This window comes from Symphalangus syndactylus, chromosome 3 (assembly GCF_028878055.3).
Source record: "Symphalangus syndactylus isolate Jambi chromosome 3, NHGRI_mSymSyn1-v2.1_pri, whole genome shotgun sequence".
NCBI classification, from domain to species: Eukaryota; Metazoa; Chordata; class Mammalia; order Primates; family Hylobatidae; genus Symphalangus; species Symphalangus syndactylus.
The window spans coordinates 60,728,269-60,749,858 of record NC_072425.2 but is presented as its reverse complement, the minus strand read 5'-3'; the positions used below and the strand labels follow the sequence as shown (position 1 = coordinate 60,749,858).

Here is a 21,590-nt window from a genome sequence, read left to right as displayed (position 1 = left end):
AAATTATTATAAACAAGACATACTTTTTTTTTTTGAGACAGAATTTCACTTTTGTTGTCCAGGCCGGAGTGCAATGGTGCCATCTCGGCTCACTACAACCTCCGCCTCCCAGGTTCAAGCGATTCTCCTGCCTCAGCCTGCTGAGTAGCTGGGATTACAGGCACCCGCCGCCACGCCCAGCTAATTTTTTGTGTTTTTAGTAGAGACAAGGTTTCACCATGTTGACCAGGCTGGTCTCGAACTTCTGACATCAGGTAATCCACCCGCCTCAGCCTCCCAAAGTGCTGGGATTACAGGCGTGAGCCACCGCACCCAGCCTAAATAAGACATACTTCTGATTCAAGACATCCAATGCTGTTTAAAGGAGAGATGTACCAGAAACTCTCAAAAGCCTTGAAGTAGCCATGCAATAGACTGGCAGGCTGGGAAAAGCCTCATTAAGCAGTTCTACAACTATGGCAGTCAAGAGGTCTTCTCCATTTTGGCCCATGGTGGGGAAAGATTCCATTCCATTCATGTGGGGCTGTGTTCCCACAAATGGTCCACATACACAGGTGGTCTCCAAAGGTCTATCAAGCAGTGTTTGATAGCCCAGCCATTTCAGGGGCAAATGTGATCAAATAATTTTGTTTACATAGATCTTAGAAATTTGAAATGGAATATTAAATTCTCTTAATTTTCACAGACATCATACTACATCCTTAATAGTCATTAAGGATGACGTTTTCTGCATTTATAAAAGCTCTACGGGCCAGGCGTGGTGGCTCACGCCTGTAATCCCAGTACTTTGGGAAGCCAAGGCGGGCGGATCACTTGAGGTCAGAAATGAGACCAGCCCAGCCAAAATGGTGAAACCGGTCTCTACTAAAAATACAAAGATCAGCCAGGTGTGGTGGTGAGCACCTGTAGTCCCAGCTACTCAGGAGGCTGAGACAGGAGAATCACTTGAACCCGGGAGGTGGAGTTTGCAGTGAGCCGAGATCGCACCACTGCACTCCAGCTTGGGTAACAGAGCGAGACTCTTGTCTTAAAAAAACAAAAAAAAAAAAAAAAAAAGGTTTTACATACACTGCAAAGATTTTGTTGTTTAATTTATCTTGGAGTATTTTTACCTCACTAGCACATTACTATTAATGGAATATGGTAATATCTAAAATGGTGGCTAGGATGGGAATAGACTTTAAGATTAAATAATTATCATCTAATACCACCAGCCCTTCTGTAGCTGTTTGCAGTTTACAATTGCTTTCACCTTCATTTTAACCACACCATGAGAGAGACAGAGCAAGTATTCTCCAATTATTAAGAAGAAACTAAGCTCTAAAAGTTTAAGTGATATGTTTCCCAAGAAGAGATAGCTTCTGATATATTAATAGTAACTCTATTAAAATTTGGAATATAATTTCAGGAGAGACAGAGAAGCTTTAATTCTTTTTTGCAAAAATCCATGATCAAGAGAAATTTGTTTTTATTTGTTTTTATTTTGTACTGATCATGAGGTACCGAATTCATTAAGCAGATATCAAAAAATATTTTTTGTTTTATTAACATTCTGTTAATAATTCAGAACATTCTGTTTCTGAATTATTTCAAGTATAAAAATTTCTATTTATTTTCAAAAAAAGTATCATTCCACGATATCAATAATGCAGAGTAAAGATAGTTTTTCTTATTTCAGTTGGGCCTCCTCCATGGATCTCAAATGAATTGTCTCATGTATTCATTCAGAGCCAAAATTTGTCAAGTTGTAATATGAAAAAAGGACATCAGGACATCATAAGAAGAGTGGCCTGTTGTGCAAACATCAGGTCGTGGGTTGGCCCTTTCTTAAAAGTTGATGGTTTTCTTCATTGTTTCAAGAATAAAATCAACACGTGTTGTTGGGCATATTTTTACATCATATGCAAATGCTGGAAATGTTAAGAATGACTTTCCAGGGCTGAATGAAGCCAGACTGTAGTAGGAATCCTTCTCCTTCACAACATCTGTGTGATGCTGGCTGATTTAGCATCTGATGGAGCACTGAACACACTCACCAGTGAGCTATGCCCATCACTTCTGTAAAAGCCAGCACCATCTGACAGAGCTCCTCAGAGCTTGCTGCAGTTCCTCATGACTTAACACTGTGATTTGGTATTCTCAAAATTAGTAGAAGTAGGCCGGGCATGGAGGCTTAACGCCTGTAATCCCAGCATTTTGGGAGGCTGAGGAGGGCAGATCACCTGAGGTCAGGAGTTCAAGACCAGCCTAGCCAACATAGTGAAACCCCATCTCTACTAAAAATACAAAAATTAGCCAGTCATGGTAGCATGCGCCAGTAATCCCAGCTACTCAGGAGGCTGAGGCAGGAGAATCACTTGAACCTGGGAGGCGGAGGTTGCAGTGAACCAAGATAGCGCCATTGCACTCCAGCCTGAGCAACAAGAGCAAAACTCCGTCTCAATAAATAAATAAATAAATTAGTAGAAGTAAAGTCAAAGGAAATAAAACAATGAGGTGTTAACCTGTAATTTAAGCTTTTTTCAAGCTATACATAGACACTCTGTGAATGATTCCAAACAGTATCAACCCTCCCACTAATATGAAACCATTATCATTTTTTATGGTCAATTTTTTCATTCTGCTTTATTGTTATTATTTTAATATTTGTGACATATTTTGTAACTAACTGAATTTTTTTTTTTTTTGAGACAGTCTCACTCTGTCACCCAGGCTGGAGTGCAGTGGCACGACCTTGGCTCACTGTAACTTCTGCCTCCTGGTTGGTTCAAGTAATTCTCCTGCCTCAGCCTCCTGAGTAGCTGGAATTACAGGAGTGCACCACCACGCCCAGCTAATTTTTGTATTTTTAGTAGAGATGGGGTTTTACCATGTTGGCCAGGCTGGTCTCAATCTCCTGGCCTCAAGTGATTCGCCCGCCTCGGCCTCCCAAACTGCTTGGATTACAGGTGTAAACCACCACACCCGGGCAACTGAAAGATTTTTATCCACACGTTTCTTCAAACTTTTGTATGAAGGGCCTACAGTGAGAACAAAATTGAGAAATACTATATAGGGGTTTGCAAACTGGGTAACAAAGAACACTCATTTTTCCATGAGATGGACATGTTTTGCACTAAAATACTACAATGGCAATTCATATTTTACGAATCCACAGAATAATAATACGTTTCTAGACAGAATTTTCTCAAGATGTTTTTCTTCCATACATTTTCTAAATTTTTTGATATCTGCCAATCTTGTCTGCAAATGAGCATCACCAGTAAATGATTAAAACAATAAGCTGATAACAAAATAATATTTCCTGAATATTTTAATAATGTATTTTTTCAATTATGTATAGGTTTAAAACTTTTTTTTTTTTTGAGTTGGGAAACTCGCTCTGTTGCCCAGGTTGGAGTACCGTGGAGCGATCTCGGCTCACTGCAACCTCCACCTCCCGGGTTCAAGCGATTCTCCTGTCTCAGCCTCCTGAGTAGCTGGGACTACAGGTGCATGCCACCATGCCCAGCTAATTTTTGTATTTTTATTAGAGATGGGGTTTCACCATATTGGCCAGGCTGGTCTCGAACTCCTGACCTCGTAATTCGCCCTCCTCAACCTCCCAAAGTGCTGGGATTACAGGCGTGAACCACCGTGCCCAGCCAGATATAAAACATTTTTCTCTGGTAAAATTATTCCTAGTTGACATGACAGAAATAAATGTTAATATATTTCAGTATATTCTATAAAAATGCCATGGCTTATAGTTTCATTTAAAAAAATTATTCTAGAAATTATGCTAGGTAAAAATCTTAACCCTTTCCTGGGCAGAAAGAAAATATTATAAATAAAGTAATAAAGGATAAATTGGGGGGAAATCACAAAAAAATATACAAAGAAGTTTTTTTTTTTTTTGAGATGGAGTCTTGCTCTTCCGCCCAGGCCAGAGTGCAGTGGCGCTATCTGGGCTCACTGCAAGCTCCGCCTCCCGGGTTCACCCCATTCTCCAGTCTCAGCCTCCCGAGTAGTTGGGACTACAGGCGCCCACCACGGCACCCGGCTAATTTTTTGTATTTTTAGTAGAAACGAGGTTTCACCGTGTTAGCCAGGATTGTCTCAATCTCCTGACCTCGTGACCCGCCCGCCTCGGCCTCCCAGAGTGCTGGGATTACAGGCGTGAGCCACCGTGCCCGGCCGAGGTTTTTATAATTCAGTGAGAAAAAAATGAACCAACAGAAAACCTGGAGAAGGACATGAGTAGGTATTATTACCCAGCTACAAATACACAAGTCTTCGGTGATTCCTGTAACAGAAAATAGTGAACTCGACAGAGCAATAGTGATGGCTCCTTAGAGTCTTTCATGGCTTATGGTAAATACCTACTGAGCCCATTCAATTCCTTCTCACTCTAAATCCATGTCCACCAAGCAATCTTCTGACTGATAAATTGTTAAATTGTTTTCTCAGGTTTTTGGAGCCTGAAATGAGATGGGTTGGATTGTAAATCACAAGTGCATAAATTATCTCTGAGACTTATACATCAGTCTTATATTAAAATAAAATAACACTGTATAGATATTTTTAGACAACAAAATACTTTTATCTATTGTGAGTCTGGTTTTGAATCACTTCTCTAGGCCTGAACAACACTAGATAGGCTGATAGAAATCAAGTTTATAGACTTGCAAAGCCAAGAATCAAAACTTTTACATGTTTGGCACAAGACAGGGATGCCCTCTCTCACCACTCCTATTCAACATAGTGCTGGAAGTTCTGGCCAGAGCAATCAGGCAGGAGAAGGAAATAAAGGGTATTCAATTAGGAAAAGAGGAAGTCAAATTGTCCCTGTTTGCAGATGACATGATTGTATATCTAGAAAACCCCATTGTCTCAGCCCAAAATCTCCTTAAGCTGATTAGCAACTTCAGCAAAGTCTCAGGATACAAAATTAATGTACAAAAATCACAAGCATTCTTGTACACCAATAACAGACAAACAGAGAGCCAAATCATGAGTGAACTCCCATTCACAATTGCTTCAAAGAGAATAAAATACCTAGGAATCCAACTTACAAGGGATGTGAAGGACCTCTTCAAGGAGAACTACAAACCACTGCTCAATGAAATAAAAGAGGATACAAACAAATGGAAGAACATTCCATGCTCATGGGTTGGAAGAATCAATATCGTGAAAATGGCCATACTGCCCAAAGTAATTTATAGATTCAATGCCATCCCCATCAAGCTACCAATGACTTTCTTCACAGAATTGGAAAAAACTACTTTAAAGTTCATATGGAACCAAAAAAGGGCCCGCATCGCCAAGTCAATCCTAAGCCAAAAGAACAAAGCTGGAGGCATCACGCTACCTGACTTTAAACTATACTACAAGGCTACAGTAACCAAAACAGCATGGTACTGGTACCACAACAGAGACATAGATCAATGGAACAGAACAGAGCCCTCAGAAATGATGCCGCATAGCTACAACTATCTGATCTTTGACAAACCTGACAAAAACAAGAAATGGGGAAAGGATTCCCTATTTAATAAATGGTGCTGGGAAAACTGGCTAGCCATATGTAGAAAGCTGCAACTGGATCCCTTCCTTACACCTTATACAAAAATTAATTCAAGATGGATTAAAGACTTATATGTTAGACCTAAAACCATTAAAATCCTACAAGAAAGCCTAGGCAATACCATTCAGGACATAGGCGTGGGCAAGGACTTCATGTCTAAAACACCAAAAGCAATGGCAACAAAAGCCAAAATCGACAAATGGGATCTCATTAAACTAAAGAGCTTCTGCACAGCAAAAGAAACTATCATCAGAGTGAACAGGCAACCTACACAATGGGAGAAAATTTTTGCAACCTACTCATCTGACAAAGGGCTAATATCCAGAATCTACAATGAACTCAAACAAATTTACAAGAAAAAAACAAACAACCCCATCAAAAAGTGGGCAGAGGACATGAACAGACACTTCTCAAAAGAAGACATTTATGCAGCCAAAAAACACATGAAGAAATGCTCCTCATCACTGGCCATCAGAGAAATGCAAATCAAAACCACAGTGAGATACCATCTCACACCAGTTAGAATGGCCATCATTAAAAAATCAGGAAACAACAGGTGCTGGAGAGGATGTGGAGAAATAGGAACACTTTTACACTGTTGGTGGGACTGTAAACTAGTTCAACCATTGTGGAAGTCAGTGTGGCGATTCCTCAGGGATCTAGAACTAGAAATACCATTTGACCCAGCCATCCCATTACTGGGTATATACCCAAAGGACTATAAATCATGCTGCTATAAAGACACATGCACACGTATGTTTATTGCGGCACTATTCACAATAGCAAAGAGTTGGAACCAACCCAAATGTCCAACAACGATAGACTGGATTAAGAAAATGTGGCACATATACACCATGGAATACTATGCAGCCATAAAAAATGATGAGTTCGTGTCCTTTGTAGGGACATGGATGAAACTGGAAAACATCATTCTCAGTAAACTATCGCAAGGACAAAAAACCAAACACTGCATGTTCTCACTCATAGGTGGGAATTGAACAATGAGAACTCATGGACACAGGAAGGGGAACATCACGCTCCGGGGACTGTTGTGGGGTGGGGGGAGGGGGGAGGGACAGCATTAGGAAATACACCTAATGCTAAATGACGAGTTAATGGGTGCAGGAAATCAACATGGCACATGGATACATATGTAACAAACCTGCACATTGTGCACATGTACCCTAAAACCCTAAAGTATAATAATAATAAAAAAAAAAAACTTACATGTTGACTACAAATATATAAAAACCACTAACCATTAAAAAATGACTGATAAATTGGACTTTATTGCAATTAAATGTACAAGACATATACGAGAATGTTCATAGCAGCATTATTTTCATTAAAACCCCAAACTAGAAGCATCTGAAATGTCCATCAAGAGTAAAATGGTGCCAGGCAGGGTGGCTCACCCCTGTAATTCCAACACTTTGGGAGGCTGAGGCGGGAGGATCACTTGAGCTCAAGAGTTCAAGACCAGCCTGGGAAACACAGCCAAACCTCATTTCTATTAAAAATTTTAAAAATTAGCCTGGCATGGTGGCCTATGCCTATAGTCCCAGCTACTCAAGAGGCTGAGGCAGGAGAATCACTTGAGAGCAGAAGTTGGAGACTGAAGCGAGCTATGATTGTGCCACTGCACTCCAGCTTGCACAACAGGGCAAGGCCCTGTCTCAAAAAAAAGAAAAGTAAAATGGATAAATTGAGGCGTAGTCATACAATGAAATACTACACGACAACGAAAAAGAAGCCATTGGCCAAGCATGGTGGCTCACATCTGTAATTCCAGCATTTTGGGAGGCTGAGGTGGGTGGATCACTTGAAGTCAGAAGTTCGAGACCAGCCTGGCCAACATGGTGAAACCCCGTCTCCACCAAAAATACAAAAATTAACCAGGCTTGGTGGTGCATGCTTTTAATCCCAGCTACTTGGAAAGCTGAGGCAAGAGAATTTCTTGAACCCGGGAGGTGGAAGTTGCAGTGAGCTGAGATCGTGCCACTGCACTCCAGCCTGTGTGACAGAACAAGACTCCATCTCAAAAAAAAGAAAAAGAAACCATTGCAACTCACAGCAACAAGGACGATGTAATGTTGATCAAAAGACAGTAATCTCTAAAGATTTCATTTGTATATTTCCCCAAAACAGGCAAAAATTAACCTGCTACAGGGCAGAATAGTGGCAATCTTTTGGGAGGTATCAGCTTGGAGAGGGGGCATAAGGCAGCCATTGAAAGGTGCTATGTGATGATCTGAGTAGTGGTTAGGGCTACATCCACATATAGATTTTCACTGAGTTGTACCCTTTGGATGTGTGTTTATATAATTTATACCTCAGTAAAAGAAATTTTTAGTTTTTAAAAACTTTGAACACCTGGAATAAGGAGTTATATTGTCCATAATCATTTACCTAGTAATTTTTTTTGCTCAGTTTCCATAGAGGTGGAGGTTGCAATGAGCCAAGATCGCACTACTACACTCCAGCCTGGGCAACAGAGTGAGACGCCGTCTCAAAAAAAAAAAAAAAAAAAAAAAAAAAAAAAAAAAAAAAAAAAAAAAAACCTATTTTGGAAGAAAATACCTATTAGGAAGCTTGTTAAGGAAGAGAACGTAAAGACATGAATCAGGAGTCAAAGCAACCAAAGACTATTTTGCCAAGTCAAAAATTGCCAATGCCAACTATATGCCAAATCATCCTGGTGAGGTATTGGGAATAGTTTTCAATTATCAATAATCGTGCCTCAGACAAACCCCATTGGCTATGATACTGCCACTGCGCAAAGTTTGCCTAGTAAGTTTCATGTGCGCGTTCACTAATGTAGAAAGTTTTGGAGATTAAGCAACTAATCATAATAATATGGTGATGTTCTGCTGGGAAAACCTTGAGACTGTGAAGAGAAATGCCTCCTTTGTGTATGTTAGTGTATGGTTTAGCAGGGGAAAATTTCTAGTGAGATGCCAATAGTCCAATCCTGCTTATATAGGAGCTACAACTTGTCTGGGAGGTGTTGGACAATGGAGGTGAAGCCAAAGGGAGATAAAGAAGCCAAAGGGGTGAGCCATGTTGTCTCTGAGAAAGAATGGACTCCATGGACTTTCCCAACCTTTCTCCTTCCAGGAAGCCAAAGCTCTGGAGGGAGGGGCTGCAGAGGCAGGTGCCTACCCAGAGGCACATCTTCCAAGTACCAGTGACTCAGAGACCTGGGGGAACTCTCAGGAACCTGAGTGTGAAGAGGGCTAGCCAGGGAAAGGCTGGAATTTGGCGCCCCCTACAGGACAAATTTATGCCCAAGAAGACACTGCTGGAAGTAAACCCAGTCACCCAGAATCTCTAGGGACATTTACTGAGGCAGGGGCAATTCTGCCAGCCGTGCATCCCCCAGGCCCAAGAGCACCTATCCAACGTGGAAGCGGCCTAGTGCAGAAAGCTGGCATCCCGGAGGAGAGATGAGGAACTCACCACGGATCTAGACCTCACTGAGTGGACCTGGACAACAACACCCCAAGTAGGATTCAAAGAGGTGCCATAGCTAAATCTGCTGTTTGTCTTCTATTCACATACTTCATGGGAGATCCTTGTGGGCACTTTTGCAGGAGACTGCAAATATTTTATATGGGGAAAATTAATTCATTCCACATTCATCTGATATCCATTAATAATGTGCCTCCTGTGTGCCAGGCACTGTTCTGGATGCTGGAGAACAAAGCAGGAAAGAAAAAAAAAACCCACCCCAGGTGGCATGTACTGAAAATGTTACAATCTGAACAGATAACAACAACCACCAAATAAAAATCTATTTTGGGCCAGGCATGGTGGCTCACGCCTGTAATCCCAGCACTTTGGGAGGCCAAGGTGGGTGGATCATCTGAGGTCAAGAGTTCGAAACCAGCCTGGCCACCATGGCGAAACTGCGTCTCTACTAAAAATACAAAAATTAGCCAGGTGTTCTGGTGCATACCTGTAATCCCAGCTACTCAGGAGGCTGAGGCAGGAGAATCACTTGAACCGGGGAGGCGGAGATTGCAGTGAGCCCAGATTGCGCCATTGTACTCCAGCCTGGGCAACAGAGCGAGACTCCATCTGAAAAAAAAAAAAAAAATCTGCTCACATCTGTAATTCCAGCACTTTGGGAGGCCGAGGCAGGCAGATCACGAGGTCAGAAAATCAAGACCATCCTGGCCAACACGGTGAAACCCCATCTCTACTAAAAATACAAAAAAATTATCTGGATGTGGTGACAGGTGCCTGTAATCCCAGCTACTCAGGAGGCTGAGGCAGGAGAATCGCTTGAACCTGGGAGGCAGAGATTGCAGTGAGCCAAGATCGCGCCACTGCACTCCAGCCTGGCAACAGAGTGAGACTCTGTCTCAAAAAAAAAAAAAAAATTTCTATTTTGGAAGAAGATACCTATTAAGAAGCTTTTTGGGGAAGAGAACATAAAGACATGGATCAGGAGTCAAGGCAACCAAAGACTAAATTTCTCTACATGGGAAAGGAACTAGAATTTTGAGCCAAATTAGATATCTGAGCCTTCAAAATGACAGCCATGTGGAATATTATATAGTGTGAGACAGTCAAAGAAATATCCCAGTCATGGGGTAGGCCAAGGGCTGTTAGTAAAAAAGATGTCTAATACTCCGCTTTGTGTTGTTTGCATGGGCCTCTGTACCAAGTTTCTTAGTTTGCTACCACCACAAAGCCCTTATAAGGTGAATGTCTTCCTGGAAAATTGCAGAGGGGCAGAATCCCTCATCTGGGCAAGGTAGTGAAGGGGTCAGGGCCATGGGAAAGGAGGAGCCAGGGTCAGAGATGACACTGGGAAGAGAAGCTCTGAAGAGTCTACAGTCTAGAGTGAGGACAGGGATTGAGCAATCTCACAGAGCAGGAGGCCTCTGGCTTCTGCATTACACAATTTACCAAGCAATTTCACGAACAAGGTTCACCCAGCACTGACACAGTTTCCCTGCTTTCTCCTTTCTGTCTTCACATATTGAAGTATAGGAGTAGCCAGATAATTGTGGCTTTTATTTCTTCTACACTTAATAGAATTAACAGTCTTGATGTAACATAGTTCAAAGGTTCTGATGTGAGCGTTCAACTTCCTCAGGCTTCAGCGTTGAAAGAACCTTCTCCACTGAAGGAATCCTTCATAGAAGAGGCCATGGAAATATCTATGAGGATTGCTCTCATATCAGCATTCCAAAGACTCATCTCTGTGTGGTCCTTTCCCCCACCTCGCCTGCTCCATGGAGGGAGGAGAGGGATATGTTGGAAGCAGTGAGTTCCTCTTCAAAGGTTCCTGTCTTCTATGTTCAAAGCCTAACTTCCTTGCCTCCTTGCCCCTAGTTACGGCAAACAACCTTCCAGCCATTCCCAATCTGTAATCCACATCCATTCCCAATCTGTAACCCACATCAATTCCCAATCTGTAACCCACATCTGTTCCCAATTTGTAACAACCCACATCTGTTCCTTATTTGGCATGCTTAGTTCTGAAACTGCTCTTCCTGCTGCTGTAGCCCCCACCTCTGCTCCATTTGAAGTAGCTAATCCGGATCAGCTTAGATTGTGTGGTCCAACCCCAGCCAAAGGGGACCGAACACAGTAGCAGGGACTGACTGCATTAGGGTTAAAACCCACTTCCCTCCTTTGTTTGGTGTGCTCTCGCAGTGACCAGAAGAACAAGCAGCATCCTTCTGAAGAAGTAAATTTGCCTTGCTGAGTGCTCATTTTCTTTGCGACTCTTATTTCCAACACTCTCACCTTAACCAAGCCAGAGAGGCTTGAAAAAAACTATATGGAGAGTTTGACATGTGTTTCCTGGGAGGTGGGGTATGCAAGATCTAGCATCTAGTGTGAAAGTCTGAAGGTGAGCAGTTTCAGCCAGGCTCAGAGGCTAGGATGGGTGAATGGCAGCCTCTCCAGAGCCTGGCAGAATGAGGGTGCCCCACTGCTGTCCATGGGCCAGACTTAGACCTTATGGAAGACAGATGGTCATCTTAGAATGAACTAGACCAAGAAACTTTCCTGAGGAGCAAACCCTGAGAGCTAAGCTCCTGAATGCTGGAAGCTGAGGAATGAGTGGCTGGAGTCTTCGCAACCAGCAAATGGAGCAAGAAATACAAACTCTAATGAGAAGAAATACAAACTCTAACACCCACCACCCATGAAACAGCCCCAGCAGAGAATCTCCAATGCACCCAGAGACCTCTGACATCAGATGAAAGCGCAACAGCCTGTTAATACCTGGACTTTTTTCTCAAATGCCCCATCTCCTTCAGAGAGGAGGTAAAGAGAAAGACAAATGAACCAGGCCCTCCTTCCCCATGGCAGACCCACAGGATAAGTCAGGCAAGAGCCGAGAGAGGTAAGAGACATCCATGGGAAAGGAGGCCGTGGCTTAGAGATGCATTATTTTCATCCCTTGGCTCATGGTCCCATTCCTCCATAGTCAAAACCAGTAGTAAGGTATCTTGTCTTGTTAAATAAGGTAACCTTCACAGTTCCAGGGATTAGGACTTGGATATCTTCAGAGGGCCACTATTCACCCCACCATCATGGCCTTGGTGAAAATGTTCTCAAGGTAGTAATGGGACAGGACAAACCAGGCTACAGAGAGTGGAAAACTGAAAAGTGAGCAAGTAGAGACCCCAAGTATAGTCCACTATTTCAGGACGTTGGGCTATGAAGGACAAGAGAGTGAATAAAGTCAAATGAAGGTTTCATTCAAGATGGGAGAGGTTTGTCAGGTGTGGTGGCTCACGCCTGTAATCCCAGCTACTCAGGAGGCACGTGGATCACTTGAGCCCAGGAGTTCGAGGCTCCAGTAAGCTATGATCACACCACTGCACTCTAGCCTGGCTGATAGAGCGAGGCCTTGCCTCTAAAAACAAAAAAGATGGGAGAAGTTTGGGAAGTTTAAATTCCAGTGAGAAGGAGCAATTCAAAGGAAACACTGGAGAGAGGAGAGAAGTGGATGGCTTGGCCCTAGATAGGAGAAGCGGAGCAGGGAGGGTGTGATGCACACAGGTTTGGTGGAAAGAAGCCGAGGTTGTTTTGTCTCTGCCCATGGGGGACTGAAGGAAGTCATCTGTGGAGACTGAAGGAGGCTCTGGGTGGAGGGTCATCTGAGACTTGAGAAAAGGTGAGAAAGTGTGAGATGGTTTCTACAGAAAACTGGAAATGTGCTGGAAAGAGAAGGGGATGGTGCTCTCCAGGCTCCTCTAGGCTTCCTCGCGGACATCCTTTCTGATGCCAATGCCCACATGACCTAAAACCGCTGGCCCTCATGCTGTCTTCACTGTCCCAGAGGCAGGCGGAGATTCGGGCTGAGACAGGATGAGGGTCTCCCACCTGAGACCCAGCTCACCTCTGTACGAGGACTCAGGCCGTCCTGGAAGCCCTGGTGGGGCACACATGCTGTTCTTCCCACCACCTCCATTGTCTATTACCTGAGATGCCAAGCAGAGCTCCTCCTCCTGGTACAGCCTTGTTCTTCCTATGCATATCAGCTCTCGCAGATGGCAGCCTCGAGAGAGGGCTCACAATCCAGCAGTTCTGCATAAACAGCCGGACTCTGAATTCAATTTGGGCTTAATCTGGATCTCTCCTGCCCACAGGCCAAGGAATATTCTCCTTGCCTATACTACAGCTTTTTCTCCTGGGCAGTGCCCTCAGACCTCTTTATGCTCCCAGAATCCTCTCTTCCTGGTTTTTTATCAGAATCTGGGAGGGCGGGGCAGGGGCACTGGAGTAATCCTCATCTGTCATGCAGTCATGCAGCTACAGTGGTGTCATCTGTTCAGTGAACACTTGTTCCCACAGCACCTTCTCTGTGCCAGGCACTGTACCGACGATTGGAATACAATTGTAAGGAAAACAGGTATATCAGGATCCACATGGAGCTGGCAGTCTAGTATGGGACAGGCATTAAACCAAACACACAAAATAAATGCCTAAGTATAAATCATGACATGTGCTATGAAGGAAAAGAGCAGATTCTATGATCAGGAGAGATGGGGGAGGGGCAGTCAGGGAAGTCCTGTCTGAGGAAGTGACAGAAGTCCCCTGTGAGCCAGGACCTGAAGTGTACACCCGAGTTAAGAGGAGTTAGTGGTGGGTCAGAGAGAGCAGCAAGTGCAAGGGCCCAGGAGAGAACACACCTGACAAATTAAAGGGCTTGAACTAAGGCCAGTGCATAGTGACAGTAAAAGACAGGGCTCGAGAGGTAGGTAAGGGCCAGATCACATGGAAAGTTGCAGGTAATGTTAAGCACTTGAATTTAATTCTAAGTGTGATGATTCCCCATCCAGCGTCTGCAGCGCAACAGCGATGATCTATTTCTAAAAGATCGTCTGGACGCCACATGTAAAATAGATCACTGGAGTGAGGAGACACAAGGTACAGCAAGAGTAGACGCAGGACAACAAAACGAGGCAATTGCAGCAGTTCAGAGGGACCAGGTGGCCTGGACTAGAAGATTGGTGTGGAGATGAGGGAAAATGGACATTTGGGGAATATGTTTCTCCATATGCATAGAAAGGCATGGAACTAGAGGAAGGACAGAAAGAGAAGAGAAAACCATCCAGCACTGAGTGTTCAGGAGCCCCAACCCTGAGTGACAAGAGTCAGGCTGTCACAAGGTAAAGCTGGAAACCATGACCATAGTCCACAACAATACTGAGCACTTGCCCTGTGCCAAACTCTGGGCTAAATTTTTACACGTATTATCACATTGAATATTCTATGACCATATGACAGAGCCTTGGTACCCAATGACCATGGGACCTTCCACGCCAGCCTGCACTGGCTAATTCCAAAAGTCTTTGACACGAAAAAATACAAACCTCTGCCTTATTTCAGGCACTGCTGTTTCCAGCCTGTTACAAGTAGCTGCACCAAGTCTAAACCAATAGGGAAACATGTCGAGATATCTCATGGAATCCGCAGAAGAGGTAAGCCTTCGGGTTTAGAGATGGGCCAGCACCAGGACAGCTTGGGCGCCTCAACAGGAGGCCTTGGGCTCTAGAGCGCTGCCCTTCACCTGCCTTGGCTTGGGGATCTCCCAGGGTCAGCTCCACATTCCAAATTCCCAAGAGATAATAATCTGATTGGCTCAGTCTGGGTCTCATGTCCTTCCCTGGACCAATTGGCTATGGTCTAGGGGGCAGGATTGTTCCTGGGCTCCCCACTACCACCGAAGGTCCACTGCTGACAACTGACGGGGTGGTAGCAGTGAGACTCTGCACACACACCCCAGGGCCTTTAAACATGCTCCTCCCTCTCTCTGGGTCCTCTCCCCACTATTCCTTGCCTGAGTAGCTCCTCTTATCCTTCTGATCTTGCTAAAATTGTCACTTTTTCAGGAACGCCTTTCCTACTCCACTCTCAATCCAAATTAGGTCCCTCTGTTACAGCTTCTCATCCTCTTCCTTCACATGAAGGAAAATATTTCTGGTGCGCCTTATTTCATGTTTAGGCCTGCCTCCTCCACCAGTCTGTAACCTCCTGGATGGCAAGAACCACATTTGGGCTTCCCCCAACTCTACCTGCCAAGCTTTGAACCTAATGTCTAGCACACAGTTTGTGCTCAATAAATATGTGTTGATTGAGTGAACCAGAACAAACATATCACATTTTCAACATTCTCGATTTTCCGGAGACTGCTTTCTCAAGATACAGCCTGACACCTTCAGCCTGTGGCCCACATAGGCCTGTTCTAACTTTCCTGGATGCCTTAAATTTGTGTCAGGGAGGACCCTGGTATGGTACGAGAAGCTCTGGACAAGGCAGCAGGGGATGGGGTTTGGGTCCCAGCTCTGGATAAGTCACTTCACTCAGTTGAATAACAAGTTTCCTCATTCACAAATGAGGTTTTTGGATGAGATGATTTACAAAGCTCCTCTAGCACAAATGTCTGGAATTCTGCTGATAACAATTCAATATTCTGTCCATGGTTGAAATTGCCCTGAACATGTGAAAAGAGAGAGATGTAAAGTGTTTACGGAGAGAAAGAATATATGTTTCAGACAAAATCCACACCAGCTAGCTGTTCTTTAATGACAATCATTATAGATAGAAAGTGGCCAAAAAGAAATAAAAAGTACAGAGTTGAAGATAATGAGAAAAACTGCTCATGAATGGAAAAATAGGGGTTCTTCTAGTAACATAAAGTGAAAGGCCCAGGAACCTGAGTACCAGAGTGTGCAGAGCTCAACCTGCATCCCTTTGTAGAGGGATGGGAAGGAAAGGGGTGTTCCCCACCCTAACCTCCCAACTATCAGCAGTTAGCTCAGCCTGCGCTAAAAGAAACCTCTGTAGCTGGAGTCCTGATTTCTTAATCCAGTCTCAGATGTGGCCAACAGCCAAGTAAGTTACTGTTGAGACCCACATCCTCCCCCAAGAGATGACCAACATGCGCAAGATTTTGTGGCTATTCTATATGCATGACACACTGAAAAACAATGTCACATAAATAATGAAATGGCACACCATAGGAGTGTGTCTCTCCTGAATTGTTCAGCGTGTTCTTTACCTTCATAACTTTGGCTCTTTGTGTTAAATGTAAAATCTTTTTTAACATAATCTTGTACTTACATGCATATTTCTCCCTTCAATTGCATTTAGTCATATAGATTTTTAAATAAGGTATATATTGTAAAAACAAATGGGCTTGGAATTATCCATCCCAAATTCATAATAGGACACTATTAAAACCAAGGTCCTCGTATAAATCATCTTGAATCATGTGATGTTATGGTTAAAACTGAAAGGATTTTGGATTTTAGTGTCAGACAAGCATTTTTTCAAGCCCCCAATTCACCATTTATTAAGTAGTTCTTCAACCTCACGGTGCCTGTTTTCTCATCTGCTAAACCCCAACCTTACAAGGTCACTGTGAAAAGCAAATGAGACGATGGATTTAAGTGCCATGCCCTGCATCTGAATCACTATAAGCCTCTCCTTTTCCCTCTCCCACTCACCAGGTGGTGGGATTTCAGGGCTCAGACCAATAGCTAGAGGCAGAGCCAGGTGTCCCAGAACCCCAGCTGCTGTGTCTCAGAAGTGTAATAAAGGCTTAAGCCAAAGAGGGGCCTTAGGAATCATCTACTTCACTGACCCTCCCCCCTTGATCTAACAGATTAGAAAATTGAAGCCAACAGAACTGATTTCCTTTTTTACCTTATTTAACCAATAAGTTTATTTATTTGTTGAGCAGTTGCCATGAAAGGCACTGTGTTAGGTCACTGGCATTCAAGTACTAATTTTGAATTCAGCAGTGTGCTAGGTGCTATAAACATGAACCATATCAAGGATGAAATATACTTAGAGACATGCCAGTCCTCTCAAAACCCCAGTCCTGGCCGGGCACGGTGGCTCACACCTGTAATCCGAGCACTTTTGGAGGCGGGTGGATCATGTGGTCAGAAGATCGAGACCAGCCTGGCTAACACAGTGAAACCCCGTCTCTACTAAGAATACAAAAAATTAGCCAGGCACGGTGACAGGCACCTGTAGTCCCAGCTACTCAGGAGGCTGAGGCAGGAGAATTGCTTGAACCTGGGAGGTGGAGGCTGCAGTGAGCCGAGATCATACCATTACACTCCAGCCTGGGCAACAGAGCAAGACTGCCTCAAAAAAAAAAAAAAAAAACCCAATCCTAGAGGAAGTTGGGAAGGAGGTACAGAGGGTCAGAATAAGACTATGGAAAAGGTTATGAATGATCCTTTAAGATAGAAAAAAATAAACTAATCATCGGCATATTGTATCAAGCCAACATTATTGCTAATCGTGATGGATTCATCCATATTGAATCCATCACTATCTATCTTGAACCAGGCCATTGTTAATCAATAAGCACCATCTTGCACAAAACATCACCATGGCAAACGCTTTGCCTCAGCATATTCAGTGGATGTTCTGCAGAATGTGACTCTGCTCCCCAGGAGGAAAAGGAACATTCACAGCAGTACCAGCTGCTTTCCAGAAACCCCGTGTGCAGAAACGCTTGAGGCACTTTTCATGTCTGTAATTCTGAGGGACTGTTATTCTTTTCCTGCTCATCCTCAGTGAATAGACTACTTCTGGAACCTGCTGCAGTCAACTCAAACAGTAGACAGGTGTCATGACAGTGCAGAAGAAAAAACAGTGATGATATGTGAGTGTGTCTGGGAACCCGTGGGGCAGAAGTCAGAGTGGAAAAGGGCAGAACATCAGTTTGTATCAAACAACCACAAATATCAGCAACACCCAACATTCAGCATTTACTTCTCACACGGCTATGGGTTCTGCCCTCTCAGCTGAGCCCACCCAGGTATCTACAGATTGATTGGCAGTTGCCTCAGCTTGGCAGCTTGGCTTTAAGGTAAAGGTCTAACTGGTTGGGGCTACTCATAGCAGGTTGGGCTTACATCTGCTCTATGTGTGTCAATTCTGGGGGGCAGGGGACAACAGTCTCATAGGCAGCAGCAAACTCTTCTCAAGGTGATGGCAGAAGCACAAGCAGTCAAGCAGAAAAAGTGACATTTCTTAACGCCTAGGCTCAAAACTGGCACACTGTCACCTTCGCCCTCATTCCATCAGCCAGAGTAAGTCAGATGGCCAAGCCCAAAGACAAGGGGCACAGTGCTTCAAACAGAGGACTGCAGAGTCACATGGTAAGGTCAAGGGATGTTGATACAGAGCAGAGTGAAGAAAGGGGCCACTAAGTCAGTAGACCATAGGCAGAAAGAAGTATCTAAACCAAACAGAGCACAAAATCAGGGTAATGCCGTCTACCAGTGTCTGATCGACAAGAAATACAGCTATCAGAAAGTATCCGTCCTAGCCAGAGCAATCAGACAAGAGGAAGAAATAAAGGGCATCCAAATTGGCAAAGAGGAAGTCACACTGTCACTGTTTGCTGATGACATGATCACATGCCTAGAAAACCCTAAAGACTCATGCAAAAAGCCCCGGGTACATGAATTCAGCAAAGTTTCAGGATACAAAATTAATGTACACAAATTAGCAGCCCTGATGTACACCAACAGTGACCAAGCTGAGAATCAAATCAAGAACTCAACCCCTTTTACAATAGCTGCAAAAAAATAAAATAAAATACTTAGAAATATACTTAACCAAGAAAGTGAAAGACCTCTGCAGGGAAAACTACAAAACACTGCTGAAAGAAATCATAGATGACACAAACAAATGGAAACACATCCCATGTTCCTTGATGGGGAGAATCAATTACAAAAAATGACGATACTGCCAAAAGCAATCTATAAATTCAATGCAATTCCCATCAAAATACCACCATCATTCTTCACAGAACTAGAAAAAAAAAAATCCCAAAATTCATATGGAACCAAAAAAGAGCCTGAATAGCCAAAGCAAGACTAAGCAAAAAGAACAAATCTGGAGGTATCCTATTCCCCTACTTCAGAGTATACTATAAGGCCATAGTCACCAAAACAGCATGGTACTGGTATAAAAACAGGCATATAGACCAATGGAACAGAATAGAGAACCCAGAAATAAAGCCACATACTTACAGTCAAGTGATCTTCTACAAAGCAAACAAAAACATGAAGTGGGGAAAGGACATCCTAATCCACAAATGGTGCTGGGATAATTGGCAAACCACATGTAGAAGAATTAAACTGGATCCTTATCTCTCATCTTATACAAAAATCAACTCAAGATGGATAAAAGACTTAAATCTAAGACCTGAAACTATAACGATTCTAGACGATAACATTGGAAAAAAAAAAACCCTTCTAGACATTGACTTAGGCAAAGACTTTGCTATGGTTGGCTGTCTCCCCACTCAAATCTCATCTTGAATTGTATCTCCCAGAATTCCCACGTGTTGTAGGAGGGACCCAGAGGGAGGTAATTGAATCATGGGTGCCAATCTTTCTCATGCTATTCTCGTGATAGTGAATAAGTCTCACAAAATCTGATGGGTTTATCAGGGGTTTCCCCTTTTGCTTCTTCCTCTTTTTCTCTTGCTGCTGCCATGTAAGAAGTGCCTTTTGCCTCCTGCCATGATTCTGAGGCCTCCCCAGCCATGTGGAACTGTACGTCCAATTAAACCTCTTTTTCTTCCCAGTCTTAGGTATGTCTTTATCAGCAGTGTGGATACAGACTAATACAATGAATTGGTACCAGTAGAGTGGGGCATTGCTGAGAAGATACCTGAAAATGTGGAAGCGACTTTGGAACTGGGTAACAGGCAGAGGTTGAAACAGTTTGGAGGGCTCAGAAGACAGGAAAATGTGGGAAAGTTTGAAACCTCCTAGAGACTTGTTAAATGGCTTTGACAAAACTGCTGATAGTGGTATGAACAATAAGGTCCAGGCTGAAGTGGTCTCAGATGGAGATGAGGAACTTGCTGGGAACTGGAGCAAAGGTGACTCTTGTTACGTTTTTAGCGAAGAGACTGGCAGCATTTTGCCCCTGCCCTAAAGATCTGTGGAACTTTGAACTTGAGAGAGATGATTTAGGGTATCTGGCAGAAGAAATTTCTAAGCAGAAAAGCATTCAAGAGGTGACTTGGGTACTGTTAAAAAGCATTCCGGGCCAGGCGTGGTGGCTCATGCCTGTAATCCCAGCACTCTGGGAGGCCAAGGCGGGCGGATCATGAGGTCAGGAGTTCGAGACCAGCCTGGCCAACATAGTGAAACCCCCGTCTCTACTAAAAATACAAAAATTAGCCAGGCATGGTGGCACGCACCTGTGGTCCCAGCTACTCGGGAGGCTTAGGTGGGAGAATCGCTTGAACCTGGGAGGCAGCGGAGTTTGCAGTGAGCAGAGACTGCGTGCCACTGCACTCCAGCCTGGGTGACAGAGTGAGACTCTGTCTCAAAAAAAAAAAAAAAAAAAAGCACTCCATTTTAAAAGGGAAACAGATCATAAAAGTTCGGAAAATTTGCAGCCTGATGATGCAGTAGAAAGAAAAACCCATTTTTTGAGGAGAAATTCAAGACAGCAGCAGAAATTTGCATAAGTAGCAAGGAGCCTAATGTTAATCCCCAAGACCATGGAAAATGTCTCCAGGCCATGTCAGAGAACTTCACGGCAGCCCCTCCCATCACAGGCCCAAAGGCCCAGGAGGAAAAGGTGGTTTTGTGGGCTGGGCCCAGGGTCCCCATGCTGTGTGCAGCCTAGAGACTTGTGTGTCCCAGGCCGCTCCAACCATGGCTGAAAGAAACCAAAGTACAGTGAAGTAATTCAGGAATGGAAAGCCAAACACTGTATGTTCTCACTCATAAGTGGGAGCTAAGCTATCAGCTATGAGGATGCAGAGGCATAAGAATGATACAATGGGCCAGGCACAGTGGCTCACGCCTGTAATCTCAGCACTTTGGGAGGCCAAGGTGGGTGGATCACCTGTAGTCAGGAGTTTGAGACCAGCCTTGCCAACATGGTGAAGCTCCGTCTCTACTAAAAATACAAAAATTAGCCAGGTGTGGTGGTGGCCACCTTTAATCCCAGCTACTCAGGAGGCTGAGATAGGAGAATCACTTGAACCCGGGAGGCAGAGGTTGCAGTGACCTGGGATCACACCATTGCACTCCAGCCTGGGTGACAAGAGTGAAATTCCATCTCAAAAAAAAAAAAAAAAAAGAATGATACAATGGACTTTGGGGACTCTGGGGAAAGGGTGGGAGGGGAGTGAAGGATAAAAAGACTACACATTGGGTACAGTGTACACTGCTCAGGTGATGGGTGCACCAGAATCTCAGAAATCACCACTAAAGAATTTATCCATGTAACCAAACACCAACTGTTTCCCCAAAAACCTATTGAAATTTAAAACACACACACACACACACACCCACCTGGCAGCTGGGGGGGAAGAAAGTACCCCATTTTTCAAGATGAAAAAGTTCTAGAGCTCTGAGCTCTGTTGCACAACAATGTGAATACACTTAACACTACTCAACGGTCCACTCAAAAATGCCCACTCAAAAATATGTCAGAATATTTAAGTGACCTGGGTCATTATAAATATCAATGATCATCACATAGGGTTGTAGTT

General features: G+C 43.7%; 1 non-coding gene across 1 annotated transcript; it reads right to left on the bottom strand.

Moving 5' to 3' along the window:
* Positions 1-8,206: 8,206 nt before the first annotated feature.
* Positions 8,207-8,347, bottom strand: LOC129480027 (U4 spliceosomal RNA). Its single transcript, XR_008656920.1, has one exon. It is a non-coding gene; the product is annotated as a U4 spliceosomal RNA (small nuclear RNA).
* Between the last annotated feature and the right edge of the window lie 13,243 nt (positions 8,348-21,590).